Here is a 9620-nt window from a genome sequence, read left to right as displayed (position 1 = left end):
AGTTAAATTCGGCGGCTATTAGAGATTGAACTGCAAGTTATCTCCTTTTGTGTTCACGATATGGAACTATAAGAGGTTGTGATTACTATTAGTATACTCGAGCCGAAGGGGGCGTTTTGAAGACGCTTTGAACTTACAGTAAATCGATATGGCACGCATGTTCGTGTCTAATGGTGCGTTTGTTGAGCCGGAAGCGACCGGGCTGGCGTGTTGTACAGTCTGTTATGCTAGGTAGGCTATGCCTTGCCAGGCTATGTTGCATTATGCTAGGCTAGGCCAGGTTAGGTTACGTTACGCTATGTTATGACTTGCTAGGCTGTTATGATACGTTATGCTATGCCTCACTAGGCTATGTTAGGTGAAAGTGAAAGTGACGTGACATACGGCTAAGTATGGTGAACCATACTCAGAATTCGTTCTCTGCATTTGACCCATCCAAAGTACACACACACAGCAGTGAACACACACACCGTGAACACACACCCGGAGCAGTGGGCAGCCATTAATGCTGCGGCGCCCGGGGAGCATTTGGGGGGTTCGGTGCCTTGCTCAAGGGCACCTCAATCGTGGCCAGACCGAGACTCAAACCTACAACCTTAGGATTACAAGTCAGACTCTCTAACCATTAGGCCACGACTTGTTATGCTTTGCCTCACTAGGCAATGTTAGGTTACATTATACTATGCCCTGCTAGGCTGTGTTACATTATGCTATACCTCGCTAGGCCAGGTTAGGTTACATTGCCCTATGTTATGCCTCGCTAGGCTGTTATGATACGTTATGCTATGCCTCACTAGGCTATGTTAGGTTACGTTATGCCATGCCTTGCTAGGCTATGTTAGGTTACGTTTTGCCCTGCTAGGCTATGTTAGGTTACGTTTTGCCCTGCTAGGCTATGTTATGTTACGTTATGCTATGCCTCGCTAGGCTATGTTAGGTTACTTGATGCTATGCCCTGCTAGGCTATGTTACATTATACTATACCTCGCCAGGCTATGTTAGGTTACGTTATGCTATGCCCTGTTAAGCTATGTTAAGTTATGGTATGCTATGCCTCGCTAGGCTATGTTATGCCCTGCTAGGCTATGTTATGCTATGCCTCGCTAGGCTATGTTAGGTTACTTTATGCCATGCCCTGCTAGGCTATGTTGGGTTACGTTATGCCCTACTAGGCTATGTTACGTTATGTTATGCTATGTCTCACTGGGCTATGTTAGGTTACGTTATGTTATCACTTGCTAGGCTTTGTTATGTTATGTTATGCTATGCCTTGCTAGGCTATGTTAGGTTACTTTATGCTTTGCCCTGCTAAGCTATGTTAGGTTACGTTTTGCTATGCCCTGCTATGTTAGGTTCCGTTATGCTATGCCCTGCTATGTTAGGTTCCGTTATGCTATGCCCTGCCAAGCTATGTTAGGTTCCGTTATGCTATGCCCTGCGAAGCCATGTTAGGTTACGTTTTGCTATGCCCTGCCAAGCTATGTTAGGTTCCGTTATGCTATGCCCTGCCAAGCTATGTTAGGTTCCGTTATGCTATGCCCTGCCAAGATATGTTAGGTTCCGTTATGCTATGCCCTGCTAAGCTACGATAGGTTATGTTATGCTATGCCCTGCTAAGCTATGTTATGTAACGCTATGTTAGGTCTCATTGGCTGTTATGATACATTATGCTATACCTCGCTAGGCTATTACTATTATTAGGCTAATATAAGTGTTTTGTGTCTTGCTGGGCTATGTTGTGTTGCATTGCGGTTGGCTGTGCATTGCTAGGCCGTGTTGGGTAACGTTACCATATGTTGTGCCTTGCTAGACTGTTGTGATGCGTTATGCTGTGCCACGATAGGCTGTGTTGTGATACATTGTGCTATGCTCCGCTGGGCTGTGTTATGGTACAGTATATTGTGCTGTGCCTCGCTAGGCTATGTTGTGTTGCGTTGCGTTATGCTATGCCTTGCTAGGCCATGTTAGGTTACGTTGCACTGTGTACCTTGCTAGGCTGTTGTGATGCGTTGTGCTGTGCTTCGCTAAGCTGTTATGATGCATTAGGCCATGCCTGCTAGGCGTTTACATTGTGCTGTGCCTCACTAGGCTGTTGTGATGCGTTAGGCCGTGCTTTGCTAGGCGTTTTGTTACGTTATGCTGTGCTTCGCTTGGCTATTATATGTTGTGCCGTGCCTTGCTGGGCTGTGTTTGTTGCATTGTGCTGTGCCCTGCTGGGATGTGTTGGGTTGCGCTGTGCTATGTTGTGTTTGCGTGGTGCTGTTTTAATGCGTTGTGCTGTGCCTCGCTGGGCTGTAGTGATATGTTATGCGGTGCCTTGCTAGGCGTTATTTTGCATTGTGCTGTGCCTTGCTGGGCTGTGTTGCGTTACGTTATGATATGCCTTGCTGGGCTGTGTCGGGTTGCGTAACGCTGGGTTATGCCTTGCTGGGCTGTGCCTCGCTGGGCTGTTGTAATGCCTTATGCCATGCATTGTTGGGCATTATGTTGTGTTGTGCTAGGACTCTCTAGGTCGTTATGATGCGTTATGCCATGCCTTGCTAGGCTATGGTATGTTGTGCTATGCCCTACTAGGCAGTTATGATATGATATGCCATGACTTGCTAGGCATTATGTTGCGTCACGCTGTGCCTTGCTAGGCTGTTGTGATATGTTATGCCATGCCTCGCTAGGCTGTTATGATACGTTATGCAGGAAATATTTACTGGCAAATGGTTTAACTTCTTAACTTGACATGGTTAAATTTTAGCCAGCAATGAGAATGAAAAGCTTGATTAAATTTCTCTCCTCTCTGTAGCAGTGTCCAGCGAAAGATAGTGACCTTTGGATTGATAATCAATGGCTCCTGGCCCTGTTTGTATTGTTTCTGTTCGTTACAAATAAATAAATAAATAAATAGATAAATAGATAAATAAATAAATAAATAAATAAATGTTCCAAAGCTGGAAAGGCCCCGAGAAGCATCCTAACCACTGCTTCTTCAATTATTTAATAGCTGGACTTATCCAACGTTTTCGCAGGAGTGTTTGGTTGACTACTCATTAGTTTGCCTATAATTTGCTTTCTGCTGTTAAAGAACCTGAAATTGTTGGAAAAGGAAGTTAAGACTGGATTTCTTGTTGGGTCTTTTGGAAGTCTCCTTACTCGGGTTGTTGGATGGATCCTAGAGCTAGAGATGGCTACTCGGGATATCAGGGAGGAGGCACTTGGTTCTCGTGTTCTGTTTGTGATTGAGCTAGCTCTGCTGCTGCTACGCTAGCTCTCCTCATCTGCTGCTGCTAGCTCTCCTTTTCTGCTGCTGCTAGCTCTTCTCCTCTGCTGCTGTCCCTAAGGTTGCTGAAGGTTGCTCCTTGGGAAATTGGGATGGCATGATGTTCATGATGATCTGGAGTCTTCTGCAGCCTTGAATCGTATACAGGCACTGAGCCTTCCGTGGGTTTTGGGGGGGGTTTAATGGTCAGTGGTTGCTAGTAAATGGTAAAGGAACTGCTTTCCGTGCCTAATAACATGTCCTCTGCTCTGTTGGTATTTTACTAATAAGTTTGGCTAGTGAAAAGCTCGCTTTAATCCTCTGCTGGTTCTTCAGTTAGCATGAAGAGCCAGGGAGGATTGCCTGGTATGGTCTGTTTGGGGGGATTTTGTCTGGCTGCTTTCCCAGTTAATGGGAGATTGTCCCCCACGAAGCTGCTGCTGTTCCCTGACTAGCTTTCATGGAGCTCATGAAAAGGAAGGGGAATTCAGAACAGACCCATACCGCCAAATGTAAATTTTATAAGGTTGCAAATTTTTTTTTAAATATTTCAAAGAATTGTCTTTATCTTGACTCAAGTGGTCCTGACTGAAATATAGCGTTCAGCGTCAGTTCAGGCAGGCCACATAGTCAAGCTCGGCTATCAGCTGATGTCAATTTTCTAACCCCGCCCATCAGCTGATCTGATTCCTAAGCACGCTATTGGTCCATTTCAAACAGGGTGCCCTATTTAAATGCTTTTTTCAGTCTGTCTGCTTGGCTGTTTCCTCTGCATTGCTGCAACCCACCTCCTCCCCTAGCTCCTCCTTGGAACTGTGTTTAACTTAATCAGTGTCATTCTGTTGTCACTGATGCAGGCTCTGTTCTAAATGGGGGGGGGGGGATTTTGTCTGGCTGCTTTCCCAATTAATGGGAGATTGTCCCCCCACGAAGCTGCTGCTGTTCCCTGACTAGCTTTCATGGAGCTCATGAAAAGGAAGGGGAATTCAAGAGTCAAGAGTCAAGTCAAGAAGCTTTTTATTGTCATTTCAACCATATATAGCTGTTGCAGTACACAGTGAAATGAGACAACGTTTCTCCAGGATCAGGGTGCTACATAAAACAAAGACAGGGCTAAGGACATGTAAGTAGTCTTAGCCACATAAAGTGCAACTGTGCAACCTGGTGCAAACAGTGCAGGACAAGACAAGCAAGACAGTGCAGGACAAAAGACAGTGCAGGACAAAAAACAGTGCAGACATTAAGTTACAAGACAATACAAAAAGTACAAAAAATGCAATACACAAAAGACAATAAACAGTAACAGAAACAGCGCCGACCGACCGGTGTAAATACTGAATGTTCAAACAATATTTTGTGCAGTAAAAGAATGAACAGCAGCAGGTTCTTAGCAGCAGGTCCTTTGGATTATATATGGAGTTGTGCAAAAAACAGCAGATGACTGAGATATTGTCCAATATGTGCAAAAACAGCAGAAAAGTGTGCAAAACAGTGTGTGTGTTTTGTGAGGGTCTGTGCAGTCCATACAGATGATGTGTGTGTATGTTGTGCTCAGTATAGTACAGTTCGGTTATTGAGAAGTCTGATGGCTTGTGGGAAGAAACTGTTACGCAGTCTGGTCGTGAGGGCCCGAATGCTTCGGTACCTTTTTCCAGACGGCAGGAGGGTGAAGAGTGTGTGTGAGGGGTGTGTGGGGTCATCCACAATGCTGTTGCCTTTGCGGACGCAGCGTGTGGTGTAAGTGTCCATGATAGAGGGAAGAGAGACCCCAATGATCTTCTCCGCTGTCCTCACTATCCGCTGCAGGGTTTTGCGATCCGAGATCGTACAGTTCCCAAACCAGACAGTGATGCAGCTGCTCAGGATGCTCTCAATGGTCCCTCTGTAGAACATGGTCAGGGTTGGGGGAGGGAGATGTGCCTTTCTCAGCCTTCGGAGGAAGTAGAGACGCTGCTGGGCTTTCTTGGTGATGGCGCTGGTGTTGAGTGACCAGGTGAGGTTCTCCGCTAGATGAACACCCAGAAATTTGGTGCTCTTGACGATCTCTACAGATGATCCGTCGATGTTCAGCGGAGAGTGGTCGCTCTGTGCTCTCCTGAAGTCCACAACCATCTCTTTAGTTTTGTCCACATTCAGAGAAAGGTTGTTGGCTCTACACCAGGCAGTTAGTTGTTGCACCTCCTCCCTGTATGCTGACTCGTCGTTCTTGTTGATGAGACCCACCACGGTCGTGTCATCGGCGAACTTAATAATATGATTCGATCTGTGCATTGCTGCACAGTCGTGAGTCAGCAGAGTGAACAGCAGTGGACTGAGCACGCAGCCTTGAGGAGTTCAGTGTGGTGGTGCTGGAGATGCTGTTCCCGATCCGGACTGACTGAGGTCTCCCAGTCAGGAAGTCCAGGATCCAGTTGCAGAGGGAGGTGTTTAGTCCCAGCAGGCTCAGCTTCCCAATCAGGTGCTGAGGGATGATTGTATTGAATGCTGAACTAAAGTCTATGAACAGCATTCGTACATAAGTGTCCTTATTGTCCAGATGGGTGAGGGCTAAGTGGAGGGCTGTGGTAATGGCATCGTCTGTGGAGCGGTTTGGACGATACGCGAACTGTAGGGGGTCAAGTGATGGTGGTAGCTGGGTCTTGATGTGCCTCATGACGAGCTTCTCGAAGCACTTCATAACTATGGGTGTGAGTGCAACGGGACGATAGTCATTGAGGCAAGACACTGTAGACTTCTTTGGGACAGGAACGATGGTGGTAGTTTTGAGGCACGTAGGAACAACGGCGCTGCTCAGGGAAATGTTGAAGATGTCCGTAAAGACATCCGCTAGCTGTTCCGCACATTCTCTGAGCACCCTGCCAGGAATGTTGTCTGGTCCAGCAGCCTTCCGTGGGTTAACTCTGCATAGAGATCTCCTCACGTCGGCCGTGGATAGACAGAGTACCTGGTCGTCGGGACGAGGGATGGTCTTCCTTGGCGTAACGTTGTTCTGTACCTCGAACCGAGCGTAGAACTCGTTCAACGCGTCTGGGAGGGAGGCGTCGCTATCACAAGCAGGTGAAGCTGTCTTGTAGTTTGTGATCGCCTGTATGCCCTGCCACATGCGCCGGGTGTCTCCGCTGCCCTGGAAGTGGCTGTGGATTGTCTGGGCATGTGCACGCTTTGCCTCTCTGATGGCTCGGGACAGTTTGGCCCTTGCTGTTCTTAGGGCCACCCTGTCCCCTGTTCTGAAGGCTAGGTCCCTAGACCTCAGCAGAGCACGCACATTAGCAGTCATCCACGGCTTCTGGTTGGGGCGTGTAGTGATGGTCTTGGAAACGGTCACGTCATCAATGCACTTGCCGATGTAACTGGTCACTGCTGACGTGTACTCCTCCAAGTTGACGGAGTCGCCGTTGGTTGCAGCCTCCCTGAAGATATTCCAGTCAGTGCACTCAAAGCAGTCCTGAAGAGCAGAAGTGGCTCCTGCTGGCCAGGTTTTCACCTGCTTCAGAACCGGTTTTGAGCGTCTGACGAGTGGTCTGTATGCAGGAATTAGCATAACAGTGATGTGGTCTGAGTAGCCAAGGTGGGGGCGGGGCTCCGCACGGTACGCGCCGGGAATGTTTGTGTAAACAAGATCCAGCGTGTTTTCACATCTCGTAGCAAAGTCCACATGCTGATGGAATTTAGGGAGCACTGACTTAAGATTTGCCTGGTTGAAATCTCCGGCGATGATAAAAAGTCCGTCGGGGTGAACATTCTGTAGGTCGCTAATAGCTCCGTATAGCTCACTTAGCGCCTCTTTAGCATTAGCGCTAGGAGGAATGTAAACTCCGACAATGTAAACAGTAGTAAATTCCCGTGGTAAATAAAATGGTCTGCATCTAACAGTCACAAACTCTACTGACGATGAGCAGTAAGTAGAAACAAGCACAGTTCTTGCACCATTCCGTGTTGATATAAACACACACACCACCACCGCGAGTCTTACCGCAAAGAGCTGCATTTCTGTCGGCTCTAAATGAAGTTAGCCCGTCCAGCTGAATGGCGGCGTCCGGAACTCTGTCGCTGAGCCACGTCTCCGTGAAAACAAACACACAGCAGTTTCTAACCTCTCTCCGTGTAGAGCGTTCGAGTCGGATGTAGTCCAGTTTATTGTCCAGGGAGCAAACGTTGGATAGTAGAATGGACGGGAGAGCCGGCCGGCTAGGGTTTGTTTTTAGCTAGCTTTCGGCGTCCCCTCCCCTGGTCTCTGGTATCAGGCGACACCGGGGACTGGAGGCCTGGTCTCCGCAGCAAGCCGAGGTCACGAAGCCTAACCAGTACATCATCGTGCAGGTTGGTTGTTACACGATTTCTGTACTTTATTAGGTCCTGGTGTTTGTATACATGTTTGTATACATGAACACCGCTGTCTCTGGCATCCATGTAGAAGCAATGGTCGGGCTCAAAACCGTAAATAAAAACTTAAAAACGTAATTAGCACCGTATTGAATCCGGAGAGGCCGCTGCGTGCTACTGCCGCGCCGCCATCTTGGATAGAGTCTGTACAGAACAGAGCCATACCGCCAAATGTAAATTTCATAAGCTTGCAAAATTTTTTTTTAATATTTCAAAGAATTGTGTTTATTTTGACTCAAGTGGTCCTGACTGAAATGAAAAATTGAACATTGTGCATGCTAAAGTCTCTGCCTGTGTCATTCTACTCATTTAGCAGCCAACACATTTTCACATACACATATAGGAAGCTATGTATTAGCTTTTACACATGTCTGGTAGTCTGATGAGGACCAGGGGTCTCATTTATAAAACTGTGCGTAGAATCCCTACTAAAAGTTTGGCATGCAAATGAGACTGGAATCCCATATATACCTGGAAAACTGGCATGCGACCCGCCAATTAATCAATCAAAGAAAGTGAAAAAGTGTTTTTCGGTTACTTTGAATGATGGCGACAGGTGAGAAAAGAGGAAAAAAACGTAATTTCTCAGAAATTGAGATTGAAACACTTGTAGGGGAGTTGGAAGCTCGGAAAACTGTGGCCACAGCAGTGGGGTCACTAATAAAAAGAAGCAGTGCGAGTGGCAAAGTATTATTTCTGCCGTCAATTGTGTCAGTGGGACAGAACGGACAGTTGCAGAAATAAAGAAAAAATGGTCTGACCTGAAGGTATACTAATTTTTTTACCAACATATTACATTTGTGTTTTATTAGGATATAATATATAATTTTTTTTTTTTCAAAAAGTTTTATTTACATGTGCTTACAGTATGCAAAATATGTGGGGAAAAAAAGATTCTCATTCATTCAAGGTGCAGGCAAAGAGAAAACTGTCCTCCCACCGCCAGAGCGTGGCTGCAACTGGTGGGGGCCCAAGTACAGCTGATCTCACATCAGTGGACAGCAAAATCGCGGCTATAATTGGGGAGGTCAGCGTGTGTGGGATTGTGTCGGAAAAGGAGGGAGACACTGACGTGATTGAAACCAAAGAGGAGCAAGGTTAAACAGATTTTTATTCATTAATGCTGTACATTTGAGTGTGTGGGGTGATAAATGGATAAATGTTGCCAATTGTTTGTCCTCCAGTCCTTCCAGAGTCTGAAGCTGTGGGTGAACAGGAGGGGTTCTCCAATTGCAGATGCACAGCGTCCGGCTCAAAGCAGTGCCCCTTCTGCATCTGGCACGTCCAAAAGTGGTCGGGTACTCACTGACACAGTCCTGCAGTTACAGCAAGAGACAATAAACGCTGTCAACAGGGTTGCAGATGAGCTACGGCAGATGAGAGAAGTGATGCAAGAAATTGCACAATCGTTAAAAGATGCCGTTAAAACATGAACCTTGAGTTTTGTTTTTCTTTACAAACGCCGCATGACATCCTCACGGATTCTTGCACCTTGTTGATATCCCTCTTGTCGGTCAGGGGGCTGTGGCTCGGGGTCGTAATGTTGGGGTAGAGGAAGATCAGCAGGGAGAGGAATACCGTTCCTCAGTGCTAGATTGTGCAAAACACCACAGGCCCTGACAATCTTGCACACTTTTGCTGGATGGTATAAAAGTCTGCCACCCGAGGCATCCAGAGCACGCCATCTGCATTTCAGGATGCCGATGGCACACTCCACAACTGCACGGGCATGAGAGTGGACTTCGTTATAATGTTTCCTCTGCGCTCTGCGGGTTTAAAAATGGGGTGAGGAGCCAGCATCTCAGGGGGTAGTCACTGTCGCCTGCAGGTTATAATTATATTAAAAACAAAATTGTTACAGTTTCTACTTTTTAATATTGTTAAACTCACCAAGAAGCCAGCCATCACGTAGCTACTGCGCCTGCATTTAGTCTGTTCCCTACACTGCTATGTGTCAAGATAAAGGAATCATGTGTTGAACCAGGCC

The sequence above is a fragment of the Tachysurus fulvidraco genome, chromosome 4, assembly GCF_022655615.1.
Source record: "Tachysurus fulvidraco isolate hzauxx_2018 chromosome 4, HZAU_PFXX_2.0, whole genome shotgun sequence".
Lineage (NCBI taxonomy): Eukaryota > Metazoa > Chordata > Actinopteri > Siluriformes > Bagridae > Tachysurus > Tachysurus fulvidraco.
The sequence above is the reverse complement of the archived record's forward strand: the minus strand, read 5'-3'. Positions refer to the sequence as shown.